We start from the raw sequence: 14,787 nt of genomic DNA, 5'->3' as shown, positions 1-14,787 counted from the left end.
AGGGTTTTTTTTAAATTTTTTTGTTCTGTTTCACCAGTTGCTCACCTATCCATTCCTGAACCCACAGGAAAGAATAGCCTTGTCACTTATTCCTGACAGATGTTCTATGCTGTGAACAGCTGCATGATAGGCAGAAATTGAACAGGTGATGCTTTCCCTGCTGCTGCATCTGCAAGCGAGGATATAAATGTGCCTGTTTAATTAGTGCAGTGAGTCAGACCCAAATCCATTGTCAGGAAAAAGAAAAAAAAAAAGATGGCAACCCTAGGGAAGAGAAGGAGAACTCCGCTGCAGTGGAATCAGTATTATAAGAGCCAGATGTTTCTAGTTAAGAACGCTTAAGCATTTGTGGGCACTGAGAAGTGCCAAAAAATTATTCACAACCATAATGTATGAAGGACAGAAAGAAAATATGCTTTGCAGCTCACAGACTCTGAGAGTGTCAAGGGGCTGCAGCAAGTGATCTTGAACAAGTCCCAGCAAATAACTTCTGAAAGAATTCTACATGTGTGCAGTATGGAGCCTTAGCTGAGCCCTACAGAGATTTCTGTTTTTGTATCTGCTACTGCAAGTTTAGGGTGCCCTAGACATCCTGATGCCCTCTTGCCAAAAGTACTTTCTGCCAACAGACATATTGAGGAAGCAGCTGTACGTATTTGTGACATTAGCAGTCATCAACCAACTGTAGCTGGAATAAGTACAGAGGTCGAAATCTCAATATGTTCTCCAGGTGGTAATGGTTATGTTTAACCAACACGGACCTTGAGGAAAAACAATAAGGGCAACAATTATTATTTGGATCAAATTCTTTTTCTTCTGGAGTTATCCTAAAGAAGTCAGCAAGAAGACTAGTAAAGTTGGATCTTTGATAGCTGTAACTATTGACAGAGTCAAGGGATCAGGTTATACTATAAGACAGTGGTTCTCAAACTGGTGGGTTGCAACCCACCATTTTGTGTAAAGGTAAGTGAATAAATATTCCCTTACCTTGAAGAGGCATCTGTGACTGCTCCGGCCCACCGCCCTCCCCCCACAGTAGGATGCAGTGCACACTCCATTGGGATGGCTGTGTCAGTGCTTGAAAGTTAGACAGGATTGGGCCTTCTGTCATATTCTGGTCTTACCGAAAGTGGTAGGCAGTGCTAAATGTGCTCCTACCTTGCATGCTTGGTTTTATTAAAACACAGAGTTACCCGCCTTCTCTTCTCGCTTGTGTAGAAAAAGAGGTCACCCCATTTGGCCTTTCTGCCAAAGAATATGCAAAAACTTTGTCATAGTGTCTGACTCATTCGAAAAAAAAACACATACGATGAAGTCCTTAACATTTAGCCGCTCTCCATTATAGCCCTTTGTCTGGCCATCCCAGTCTTCAGGCAAATGCTCAGTTTGTTTTATGGATTCTGTCATCTCTGTTTTATCTCATGGTGCTATTGTCTGTCATAGATTGCTTGCAAACAGACTGCCTGGGGAATGTACACTCATGTCACATAGGTTTAAATAACCTAAGTGGTCCTGCTGCTCTAATATATGTTGCCAAGAGGCAGTAATAAGTGACCAACAAATCTATCTCTTCCTTTGCTGGGCTGTCAGAGATTCTTTGTTTTCAGATATGAGATAAAATGCCTATTTGCTATTTATACCCTGTCCAGGCTTATTGCTGCCAGCATGAAAACAAGTTCTGAGAGCACTCATCAGATGCTGGATGAAAGAGGCAGAATTCTTGGGATGTCTAAAATTCCCTGTTTTTCACATTGGTTTACAGCCCAATCTTATCCTTCCCCTCCCCAATGGAAAGGAGATTTAAATCCCCTTACACCTCCATTAGCCTCCAGCTCTGCAATGGATCTCCCAGGACCTGAGCCAGCTCTTTACCCGGTGCAAGTCCAAGGAAAGAAAGGGGCCAAGTCTGCCCATGGAGGGGATCAGATCTGTCATGCTGCATTGCCACCAGATCACTCCCACCCACAGCCTCCCCACCCCCATTCCACCCCTTTCCTGCCCAGTTTCAACCCCCTCATCACCCTGTTCTGCCCTCCCCACTCCTCCTGCCTCCATTGCTGTCCTACCTACCTTGGTGGGTCCAGCTCTCTCCTCTGGCAGGCTCTGGCCTTCCTACTGACACTCCTGCAGTGCGCTACTCTGCATATTGCCAAAGCACCCTTTATGGCGGCTTTACAGCAGTTGCTACCAGTGGAACACATGTTCTGTCGGTGGTGGTGCCTTATTGTACTGGGCCATTAATATAATTAATTTAGTACTGTTTGTCATGTACAAGAGTGGATCCTCTGAAACCTTCTCAGGGCGGATAGGATGAACTGTTCAATGAAAAGGCAAGTGTTGAACCTTGCGCCCTCCATCACACATATCTTGCCCTTCTCTCCTTGCTTCTATCATTTGGCTGCTGTCACCTGTATGACTGCTAAGAAGCATAATAGATTCAGCATCCCTTCTGATGATCTGAATTGAGATTTTATATTTTCCTGGAGGATGTATTTTAGTCTCATTGGCATAACTTCAATATAGATGATTGCAATGCAGTTAAAGATTTTTTTTTTTTTTTACAGAGGATTGCAGTGATTATACACATTATTGCAACACAGTTAAATGATTGCAGGCATTTCCACTATCTCTAACTAAGAGTGCCATTCTTTTCTGCTATATAATAATCATTTAAATCAACTGAAGCATGTGTTAGGTCTTGTTTCAGACTACAGATGTTCCATTTCTTTCAAGCTTTCAGATCTCTTGTTCATGCAAAGTATCTATCAGCTTTGATGGTCTTGTTTCTGTTTGATGCCTGAGTGAGATCCAAGTGTCCACATACACAGGTCAGCACAAGTAAGCAAGCACATATAATAGCCATATTTGCATGGAATGTTGAGGCATGTCCTATACTTTTAAATTCCTTAATTAATGGCCCAATCCTGTTTGGAAGGTGTATCAATGGCACACAGCCACTGACACAATGTCCATCATATCCTAAGCCTGTCCTGGCAACATGATGCTGATGGTGCACCAATGCACCATGAGAAGGACCATATGCCAAGCCTGTCCTGGCAAAGCAACATTGGCACAGTCCTTCCCAGTAATACCCCCAGCATCCATGGAAACACTAATACAGCCATAGAGTGCTGATATCAGAACGTTCTCAGCATGATGTCTGGGAGTGGAGGAGCCTCAGAGGGAGAGAAAAATTAAGGTGGGAAGAAAGGATCCCCTTCTGCTAACAAGTAATCAGTGTGATCAGGGCAAGTTTTTTATTACACAGTCTCAAAAATGAAGCAGCATCTGAAAGAGAAACACACAAGTGGGGTTACCAAATATCTCCTCCCAGCAAGGCTGTTGAGTGATTGCAGTTGGATAACTTGTACCAGACCAGACTTGTACATAACCACAGTTCCATGGCACATGTTACTTGGGTGTCTACTGGATGCTAAGTAACAGGTGCCAGTGAGGTCTAGTTGCCCTAGTTTTTTCAGTGTGGGCGAAGCAGTTTGCAAAGTCACAGGGCCCTGACTTGAAAGAGTAAATCAGCAACCTTACCAAGAAGCACTTGGATCCATACCGGCCATTGTAGGCAGGCCGGCTATCAACATCTCTTGGGTTCTCCCTTCACCTGTGGGACAGCTGCCAGTGAGGAGCAAGGAAAAACTTAAGGCATTGGCCTTTCTGTCAGTGTTCCCAGCAATGCACAAAGTAGTGTGCTACTGGAGGAGCACTGAAGAGCAGGAGGTAAGTATGGGCTCTAAGTGTGAATGTCCATAGTATGTATTTTCACCATTTTACATTCAGTCAGGCTAGATTGTTATGGTTGTTTTCCTCATTACAAAATGAGCACAACTCTGCTGCTTGTCTCATTTAGAAACAGGAAAAGCATAATTTTCAAAATGACAGTTGAAGGTTCAAGCTTGCATGAAAATCACTCTCAAGCCTCCAATGAAATTGGTCTCCTTGAGACATTTTCCTAGGCTTATTAAAACTGGCAGCCAGAATTACCCAGAAGTTTCGTCTAAGCATGAATGTAGAAATTCATCTCAAATTTTGCTTTAGGCTGAATGCAGAATCAGCCAAACAATGGGTGAACGCTCTTCCTGTGCCCCCATCAAGAATCTTGTTAGTCTTACCTGTGCACCATAATGAATATGCCAGACACAGGCTTGGAATTGAACTGGGCCACTTTATTAACTTTTACATAATAAAGTATGCAGCAGGGCACTAACTAAACCCAAAAGCCATGCAGGGAACTAAGCTGGGGGAAACAATACTATCTACTTTCCCCAGATGTAAATGAGCAGAGCATCTGACTCCAGGCCATGCTCAATCAAAGACTGATTCTTGCCAGCCCCAAAGGGTTGAGGCAGTAGATGGCAGAAGCCAGCAAGCCAAGTTTTGCAATGACCAGGAGCACATTCCAATCAAGGGGCTTGCCAGCCAGCCTCTTAGAGCCAGTCAAGCATCATAGGAGCAGTCCTGGCTCACCCCTTGACACCATAATTTGATGCCTATCTACCCCCCTGCACCAGCCAAGTGATGAAGGAATTATGACAACCCTAACCCATACTGCCACACCCAACTTTAGTCTGGGGTAGAAGAAACAACCTCCAACGTATCGCCAATCAGTTTGAAAACATAAAATTCCTACCCAGCCCTCAAAGAGGAGTCAGCTGATCTTAGATTAAATGAAGGGCAGGTGCATGGGGGGGGGGTGCCATCAGAGATGCATCTGAGCTTGCCAGGATGTTTGCATACCAACCTGCCCCTTTTATCCCACTCCCAGAGCTCAGCTGCCCAATTAAGGCTGGAAGCCTGCATCTGGCTCCACAAGGGGAAGGGTGGGGCAAATTTGTTGGTGCACTTCAATGGGTTTACTGGAACTTTTTAGGTTTTCCTCAAATTCCCAAAATGTTTGCCAGAGAAACAGTAGAGTTCTGGGGGTGGTGGTGGTGGTGGTAAAGTGCTAAGTTTGGCAGGGTACCTCAACACTTTGCGCACCTCTAGGAACACTACTGCAGAGAAGGATCACCCAATGTCAATGTTTTGTTTTGGTGAGATTTGGTGGCAACATTTGTGAGGCCAGAAAGTCAAAATACATCTGCAAATCCCCAAGGCATCTTCTTTTCTTTACATCCTGGTTCTTTACGTTATGAGGTCTAAGAGTCTGTATAATTCAAACAGCTTCCTGGAAGTCAGTTCAGATGCAGCTGTGGGAACAGGAGGGATGCAACAATTGATTTATATATTTCACATATTCTCCGTTCCGTCTGATGGAATTATATGATTCATAATTATGCAAGGCACTATTATATCTATTCTGTAAAACTAAATTAGCTGTATCCACACAGGAGGATTCTACTTAAGGTTCAGATTTGCTTTGTATCAAGGGAAATACTCGTTTCTATCTACAAAGTTGCTTCATTGTGAATTGCAGTTTTTGCCCTACCCTTGAAGGTCATTGCCACAAGAAAGATATAACTTTACAGTTCCTAGATAAGAAGAAAATTTGACAAATAAACTTGGTCTCTTCTCTGCCTTACACTGCAGTAAGCTGCTTTCTGTCCCTGTCTTAGAGGACACTGTTCAAAAACCATGTAGCGATAAGTGCTGTGTTCCTGCCCAAGGGTTCCTGCCCAATGACACTATCATTAGGGCAGGAGATTATGTCTTGTGGAGAGTGGCCAGATGCTGTGGGCTTCATAAGACCTGAACATCACACAGTAGCTGTAATCATTCGTTACATTAATTCATCTACTGGGAAGGGAAGAGCCCATAGCTCAGTGGTATACATTCTTTGCAGGCCTAGGGCCCAGCTGAGAAGAATGGCATGGTTTATTTATTTATTTATTTATTTATTTAATTACCACATTTATATATTGCCTTTCTCATAGATTTGAGGCAGTTTACATAGGCAAGCTGATCTTAAACCCCATTTTCCCCCCATGGGGTTTTTACAAGTATTGGTCCATGAGAGAGACTCATAAAACCCTCTATTTCATTTATAGAGCAGTCTCATTCTGGCTTGCCAGCCGTGCGCTTCCAAGTTTTTGCAGGTGGTTGCAAATTAAGCCTCATACCAATTCTCGAGATGTTATCCATTTCTTGACAGCGGACTCTCCTTTCCTTCACACTCCTTTGCAGAGATATATCAGCAGTCTCTCTCACTCGGTCCCCCATCTGAGGCAGCAAATCCTGCTTAGTTTCTTCAGGCAGGTTGACAGCTCAACCCCCAGACCACATCTCCTGTCCTTAGACCATACATACCACTCTCAATATTCAAATAAGCTGAGAAAATTCCAGGGAAAACAGATGATGTGGTCTAAAGAGGTCTAGTGGTCAGGTTCTAGAAAGGAAAAGTAGGGGTACCAGAGCAGTGGCGTCACTAGGATTCAAGTCACCTGGGGCGGGAGGCCTGTGTGTCACCCCATGAAGTGGGCAGGACAATGCCTCAGGTGGGTGTGGTGATGTACCATTGCCCTGCCCCCACTGGCTTTTTGGCTGTACCTTTTGTTATAACACAGATATTTCAATGTGGTTTGTTTCTTTGCATTCTGCATGAAAGCATGCATTGATTGATATATAATGATGGTCTTATTCCTGCAAATTCTGATTTTAGTGATTTTGAAAACTTGTAGAGTTTCACACACACACACATCAACTTACTAACACCTTATTGCAGCAGTTCTCAAACTTTTAGCACTGGGACCCACTTTTTAGAATGGCAACCTGTCCAGGACCCATTGGAAGTGATGTCATGGCCGGAAGTGACATCATCAAGCAAATTAAAATAAATAATTATAAATAATTAAATTAAAATAAAAGCAACTGTTACCCTGCACATGCCTGATCTCATCTGATCTCAGAAGCTAAGCAGGGTCAGGCCTGGTTAGTACTTGGATGGGAGACCGCCGAGGAATACCGGGTGCTGTAGGCTTCTACCATAGTCTTTCGAAACTGAAGGTTGCCAACCAAAAGAAATAATTAAATAAAGGGGAGCCAGTCTTGTTCCACCAAGTGAATCTACTCTGCAGTAAGTCCTATTGTGGTCAATGGGGCTTACTCTCAGGAAAGTGTGGGTAGGATTGCAGCCTGTGAGCCCAATCCTATGCATGTCTACTCTGAAGTAAGTCCTATTGTGGTCAATGGGGCTTACTCTCAGGAAAGTGTGGGTAGGATTGCAGCCTGTGAGCCCAATACTATGCATGTCTACTCTGAAGTACATCCCATAGTGGTCAACGGAGCTTACTCTGTAGTCTGCCTGCAATAACAACCCCCCCAAAAAGAATCAGTGAGCTCTTCAGCCCTCCCAGTGCCCAGTTTAAAGTTCTTCTATTTCAGGCACATCAGAATAAAGACCCTCCTGGCTTCACAAGTGCAAAATAGAAAACTTTCCTCTTACCATTCAAGCCTCGTTTTTGTTCTTTTTAGGGGGGGAGGCTGCTTTCTGGAGCAGCTCAATTGGATCAGGACCCTTCTGGTGTCCTCACATTCCCCTTTGCCTGGCCTGACCACCAGCCAAGGCACGTCTGCCTACTCACAAGTAAACGCAACTGTGAGGCTGCTTAGCTTTCCATAGGGCTCCATAGACTGGGAGGGAGGCAGCTGCGAAGGAGGAACCTCCTTCTCCGGTGTTTTTGGGGGCTGCACTCATTGGACGAGGACCCTTCTGAGCTCCTTGGAGCCTCTCAGCCTGCCTCAACTAAGGCAAGTCCGCCTACTCGTGAGTAAACGTGGCCACGTGGCTTCGTTTCGGGGTCAGACTCGCAGCTGGGGGGAGCTTCTCGGGTGTTTTTGGGGGGCTGCATTCATTGGATCAGGACCATTCCAGTGTCGTTGGATTCCTCTCAGCCTGCCCTTTCCAATGGACTATGGTAAGTACACCTACTCACGAGTAAACGCGCAATACGGCTCACTTTCACTTTCCATAGGGCTCCATGCATTTTTTCCTTCCGGTTTTTTGGCCATAACGTTTGGAAAGGAGCTATTTCAATTCTGTATCTTGCACTGTATCTTGCACATAACGTTAGGAAAGGAGCTATTTCAATTCTGTATCTTGCACTGCACTCCGCTGGCCATTCCACATCCAACGGTGTATGGCATGACACGGTAGCTCCTAACTCCGCGATGTTAGTACGTCCTCCCCCCAGAGCGCGTCACCCCCCCCAGAGCATCACCTGGTGCGGCCTGCACCCCCTGCACCCTCTTTGCAATGCCAGTGTACCAGAGCCATACAAATGTGTTGTGGTCAAAGACAGACTGGTGGTCAGCTACCATGCTGGTGAACAAAAGGGCAAGTTTAACACCTTCTTTCAAAAATAATTTGTTCATCCTGAAAAACAGGTCGAGAAGAGTTTTTATATGAAGTACAAGGAGGGGCCCTGTTTTCTCCCCCACATCACCTTATTTTTCTCAGGCTGGCTGCAGTCTGCCTTCCTGTTACTGTTGGAGGACATGAAGAAAAGCAACACTTAGGTCAACCAGTCCCTTACTCTAGAAGCTGTCCTGGCGGTATGGTGAATAAGGTTATTGGTCCACTGCTAAAACCTTTTGTCTTATACCTGCTGGTACTTCACAGCTTCAAGACCCAGATTCAGTTCAATTCTTGGTATTGTGTGTTCAAGCATTAGGATAGAAGAGTGAATCTCTGCTTAGGGTTTTAGAGATCCACCACCAGTATAAGTAGAAAATACTGCTGTAGATTATCTTCTGTAGTATACGGTAGCTTCATGTTTAACTATAGCCTCTTTCTGTGTCTAAAGATTGGGGAGGGGCCACAGTTAGTATTTCCTACACTGGCTGGCATTTCTGTAGGATAACAGAGTCTTTCCCACCCTCTCTTCAGATTGCAGGGATTGAACCTAGGACTTCCTGCATCGGAACTGAAATGTGCACTGGTGCCAAGAAAGCCAGCTTCCAATTTACACCAGTGGTACATTGACGATATGCTGTTTCTTCTCATTCTTTAGCTTAGAGAGAATTAGAAATTAAGAGCTGCGTTCTTTCCAGTTAGCTTTATTTAGACATGGGGGGGGGGGGGAGATTGCTTCTTGCTCTCCAGGCTATCTAGGCCATTATACCTGATTTGTCACCATTCTGATTTGTTTCTGTGTAGCTCACATCAGCTAGGAGGAAAAGAGGTTTCACGGAGCCAAAAAATCCTAAATGTGTAATTTGGGAGCCATGATGCTTGCATGAGAAGAGAATGTTCTTTTTCATGATTCGGTACCACTTGCATAGCTCCTTATGTGTCGTGATATGGCCAATTTATCCACTTCATTTGGTAAGGAAATTCCTAGAACAGCATACAGAAAAAAGCTGAAGTCATGGTTATTTTTGGAAACATGAAATTCTTGAATTCTACCAGAAAAGACACTTCAGCTTCTCCTCAATGCTGTTGTTTAAAAAAAAAATTACTCTAACTTTGGGGATCTTTTGGGAACAAGGCAGCAAATAAAACTAAGGTAGTGATATCTAATTGTTGTAGCAGCCAAAAGGGGGAAAAAAAAGAACCCTCTGCATACAGTGCAAAAGGCTGAATTTTATTATCAGGACTTGTAATATAGTGGCCAGTGAGGGGAAACAATGACTTCCAGCATATTGACACATTATCCAGCAAAATGAACATAACTGTATAACATACAGCTGGTAAGCCAGCTGGCCCATATGCGACTGACAATTTTTTACCCTGACCACCAATTTAATGCCCTGCTGGGGAAGCAGTCAAGCTATACTTTTGGAAGGAGAAAATTATGAAAGGACTTGTCCCTCATGCAACTTGTCCCTCAAAACGGCCATGGATGTGGCCACAAACTTGCCACAGGATGTGGTGATAGCGTCTAGCCTGGACGCCTTTAAAAGGGGATTGGACAAGTTTCTGGAGGAAAAATCCATTACGGGGTACAAGCCATGATGTGTATGTGCAACCTCCTGATTTTAGAAATGGGCTATGTCAGAATGCCAGATGCAAGGGAGAGCACCAGGATGCAGGTCTCTTGTTATCTGGTGTGCTCCCTGGGGCATTTGGTGGGCCTCTGTGAGATACAGGAAGCTGGACTAGATGGGCCTATGGCCTGATCCAGTGGGGCTGTTCTTATGTTCTTATGTTCTTGACTGTCAAAGAAGCTCTCTTAAAAAAAACTCTCTCAAATGGCATTGCATATGTGGAATAGACTTTGCAGGGATTCACAAAAGGTCAACGATCAGGTTTCATATGCAAATGAAGACTACAAACAGGGAGGATCAGGTGAAATGTCTCCATCCCCCCCCCCATCAAATTGGATGCATGAATTCTTACTTTCAGTGTGCCAAGAAATACACGAACATCAGCTCATATAAGTGTTAAGCATGATGAATGCGAACCATCACAATAATAATTCCCCAACAACCTGGAGGATGGAAAAAGGTGGGGAGAAATCTATCCTTGAGGGGGAAAAAAATCATAATGTCACCTTTTTCTTCTTTCTAGCACTCTTTGAAAACTTATGTATTTCATGAAGCTTTGGCGCAACCCATAGTCATCATTAAAATCTAAACCTTAGTTTAAAAAAAAGAAAAAAAAAACTTAACGGAATGTGTCTACTTTCCATGTTCCTCTTCATCTTCTCCTTCTTCTGTTGCTTCATCTGGATCAAATTTGATTCCTTATCCTTAACCTTACCAATGTCAACATTTGCATATTTTGTTCTTCCAACAAGTAATACATAAATTAAATTTTTTTTTTCATAATCAAATTCATATATTCTCTTCTTTTATTGCAGCGTAAGCAGTAATTTTAGCTAAAAAAATCACAAATTCACACAATTTCGTCTCCTATTCTTCTCTTTTTGGTACCATTTTCTTTCCATACCCATTTGGTACGGCACTAAATATTAGATTTGTCAGTTCCTTGAAGGAGAATATCTCTTCTTGCTCTTATTCCATAAAGTTACCCTCACACGCACCACAAGAAGAAACCGAACTTTGGCTTGGATTTATAATGGGCCACATTATTAAACTTACTGCAGCAGGGTAATTAACTGTTAGCAACAAACATGCGGGGCTATATGGGGGAAAAGGGCCTAGCCGATCTCATTGGCTGTACCACCTGGCTCGAGGCCCTATGCTGCCAGTGTCAGCTCAGGTCCTCCAATGCCACCCCAGGAGGGGCAAAGCAGTTGCACTGCAGGTTCTGCAGACTGAGCCTGTCAACCCAGGCCAGTGGTTCACCTGCCTGCCTTTTGGATCCAATCAGGCATCATGGTTCAGGCTCACCTTGCTGCCTTGGATGGACACCAAGCCAAATCCCTACCTACCCCACCCTGTACATATCCTGCCCTAGTGACCAAACCTTACCTAGGGGCCTAACTGTACCACCCCTTGCCAGACTGAGGTAGGCAACAAAAACAGTCATACACGGGCCAGTCACTATGACTGCAAAAAATTCCAACCCGCCCTCACCAAGCGACCTGCTAATCCCAGACTGGCTTCAGGGAGGGGGGGTGGGATTGCTGGCTGGGAGCGAACTCTGCCTAGTTAGAGCGTGTGCTCCCAACCAGGGTTCCGGTGCCGCCTCTCCCCAGCCGCGATAACCAGTCACGCTGCTTGCCTTGGGCTGGAGGCATAAGGTAGGGCGGGGGCAATCTGCTTCTAGCGCCAAAACAGTGCTAACAGAATTTCCATGCACAGTGGTAGAGCTATATAGATAAATATATAAATAATTTGGATGTACCTTTATTTGATTTGACCTGTGTGACCTCTTGACCTAAAAAGTCAAACATTTCTAGTTTGGCCTGTTGGGCTTACAGATGTAGAAGCTGGGGTTTTTGTCAAGTTCACAAGATCCTATTATCTGTATAATCAAATAATACTGAAGAGGAGGATACCGTTTGCTAAAAAGATACTTTTCCGTTTGCTAAAGAGACCCGTTTGAGCAGAAACAATTTTCATGAAGAGTCCAATTATTCTCCTCAGGTGACGTGCTGATCAAAGGCATATTTGGGGGCAAGATAGTATTAAATTCAATTATTCTCCCTATAACTATTATATCAACTTGTTAAAATGTTGAGGGCTTTCCACTGCCTCCTTTCGTTACTATGTGAAGATGCTAGTCAATAGTTCAGGAATCTTGCTCACCAAAGTGAAAGGATGCAGATCTAGCATTGACATATTTACAGAGTTCCCTCCCAGGCTTAAGTTGCCTGATCCTACTGGTAACATCTACCCACCCTCCCATTACTGTTGGTTGCCATTGTACATTCACGTAGACCAGGGGTGCTCACACTTTTTTGGCTCGAGATCTACTTTGAAACCCAGCAAGGCCCGGAGATCTACCAGAGTTTTTTTTACAATGTTTGCGCCATCATAACATATAACATTTATGTGTACAATGTATGTTGGTGTACCTTGAGCCCCACTAAGTATTACAGGACTTACTCCTGAGTAGACATGCCTAGGATTAGGCTGTGAGGCTGCAATCCTAGCCACACTTACCTGGGAGTAAGCCCCATTGAGTACAATGGGCCTTACTCCCAGCGTTTCCTCCCAGAGGCACCTGAAGGGGGGGTCGGCACTCCACGATCTACTCATTTTGCCTCGCGATCTACCGGTAGATCGTGATCCACCTATTGAGCACCCCTGACGTAGACGCTTTAGTTCCTCACCTGATTGCCTGTTGGCAGGGAGCTTTCTTTGTATACTCAAGATTGTTCTAAGGATGCGGTGATGTTAGCCAAGTCAGCCAAAACTGGAAAGTAGAATTCAAAACAGGGACCAGGAACAGAGAGTTACTGTGCACCTTGAAGTAAGCAAGAGTCATAGGGAAAATCAGAACTGAACTCAAGAGGCTAATGGTTTCTGGCTGGTAACTCTTGGAGACTGCAAAGTCAACCTCCAAGCCTGTCAGGCCTGGAGATGGCCATGCAACTCAACTTTCTCAACTTCCTCCTCTTTGGGAGTTGCTGCTGAGAAGCATGGATTGGCAGCAGCCCACCTATGGCTTTAACTGGGTTTGGTGTGTGCATTTGTTTTCAGAATGAATGGAGCCAGATACAAATGAATTCCATTTGGGGAACCTCCACTCAAATAGCCATTTGTTTTTCCTATTTTGTTTACATGGCAGTGACCTATTTTAAAAAAACAAAAAACCACAACCTGCTGTGACAACATTGCATCCCAGGGCATATCGGCATTTAAAACAGACATCATAAGAGGCAGGGTCATGGCAGAGCCGTAGTGTAGCCAGAGAGAGGGTATATACAACGGGTGCCACAACATACCGTGTAAGTGATTCCTCCCAGTTGCCGTCGGAGCCTTTTGGGACAGCAATAGCATCTTGCAGGCTAAGATGGGGAGTGGGAAGCGCCCCTTACACAGCATGTTGTGACATCTGCTGTACTTACTGTGCTCTCCCCTCCTCTGGTTAAGTTACTATGGACTGCTCCTGCCGGACTCAGCTATCGCAGGTAAGAAATGCATTCTACATTTTAATTAAAAAAATGAAAATAAATTGGAAAATGAAATAAAATAACAACAAAAATACCCAGTAACGGCCAATGAAATTTAATGAACCCAAAAACACAGTTTAAAATGCTGTTATTGTTTTGTTCTTGCACATACCTGCTGTGAATGCGGGTTGGGAAGCCTGAAGTCCCTAGAATGTGAAAACATGGCCCCATTATCTTTCCTACACCACCCAGTTTCATTAAAATAACAACGAAGAAGAAGATAATTGCTGGTTTTGAATTCTGTTCTTGTGAGTGTGTGTGTGTGTGTGTGTGTGTGTAGTTTTTGATGGTTTTGATTTCACTGTGAAGGACATCGATACTGTCATGAAATTGAATATACCTCTACAAACAAAGAAAAATCCTACCAAAGACAGAAGGCATATCTCAGTCCAGTGCAATCTATTTAAATCGTTTTCTTGCAATTCCATTCTGGCATGAGTATTCAGGCTTCACAGTCCTTTGTCCGCTTGCTAGTGTGAAAGAAAAAGACAGCAAGCCCAACAGGAAACCAGCAGAGCACTGACCAGTGACTTTCAGCTTCCAACTTGCACATCCAACTAACCATGGACCTGATCCAACATCCCAATAAACATAAGAAGAGCCCCACTGGATCAGGCCATAGGTCCATCTAGTCCAGCTTCCTATATCTCACAGTGGCCCACCTGATGCTTCAGGGAGCACACAAAACAACAAGGGACTTGCATCCTGGTGTCGTCCCTTGCATCTCGTATTCTGAGGTAGCCTACTTGTAAAATCAGAAGGTTGCACATAACCATCATGGCTTGTAACCCGTGATGAACTTTTTCTCCAGAAATTTGTTCAATCCCCTTTTAAAGGCATCCAGGCAAGATGCCATCCCCACATCCTGCGGCAAGGAGTTCCACAGGCCAATCATATGCTGGGTAAAGAAATATATTCTCCTGTGTGTTCTAACTCTCCCAACACTCAATTTTAGTGGTTGTCCCCTGGTTCTGGTGTTGTGTGAGAGGGAAAATAACATCCCACTATCCACTTTATTCATCCCCTGCATAATTTTGCATTTCTCAGTCATGTCCCCTCTTAGACACCTTTTTCTAGACTGAAGAGCCCCAAACGCTGTAGCCTTTCCTTGTAAGGGAAGTGACACAGCCAAGTAATCATTTTGGTTGCTCTCTTCTGCACCTTTTCCATTTCCACTATATCCTTTTTGAGATGTGGCAACCAGAACTGGACGCAATACTCCAGGTGTGGCCTTACCATCGATTTGTACAACGGCATTATAATATTAGACATTTTATTCTCGATACCCTTTCTAATGATCCAAAGCATAGAA

The 14,787-nt window shown here is 44.1% G+C and overlaps 1 pseudogene; it reads left to right on the top strand.

Moving 5' to 3' along the window:
- Window positions 1–6,808: 6,808 nt before the first annotated feature.
- LOC136650192 (5S ribosomal RNA) lies at window positions 6,809–6,928 on the top strand (annotated as a pseudogene).
- Window positions 6,929–14,787: the final 7,859 nt, after the last annotated feature.

This window comes from Tiliqua scincoides, chromosome 4 (assembly GCF_035046505.1).
Source record: "Tiliqua scincoides isolate rTilSci1 chromosome 4, rTilSci1.hap2, whole genome shotgun sequence".
NCBI classification, from domain to species: Eukaryota; Metazoa; Chordata; class Lepidosauria; order Squamata; family Scincidae; genus Tiliqua; species Tiliqua scincoides.
Note: the sequence above shows the minus strand (reverse complement) of the source record. Positions and strands in the feature narration are given on the sequence as shown.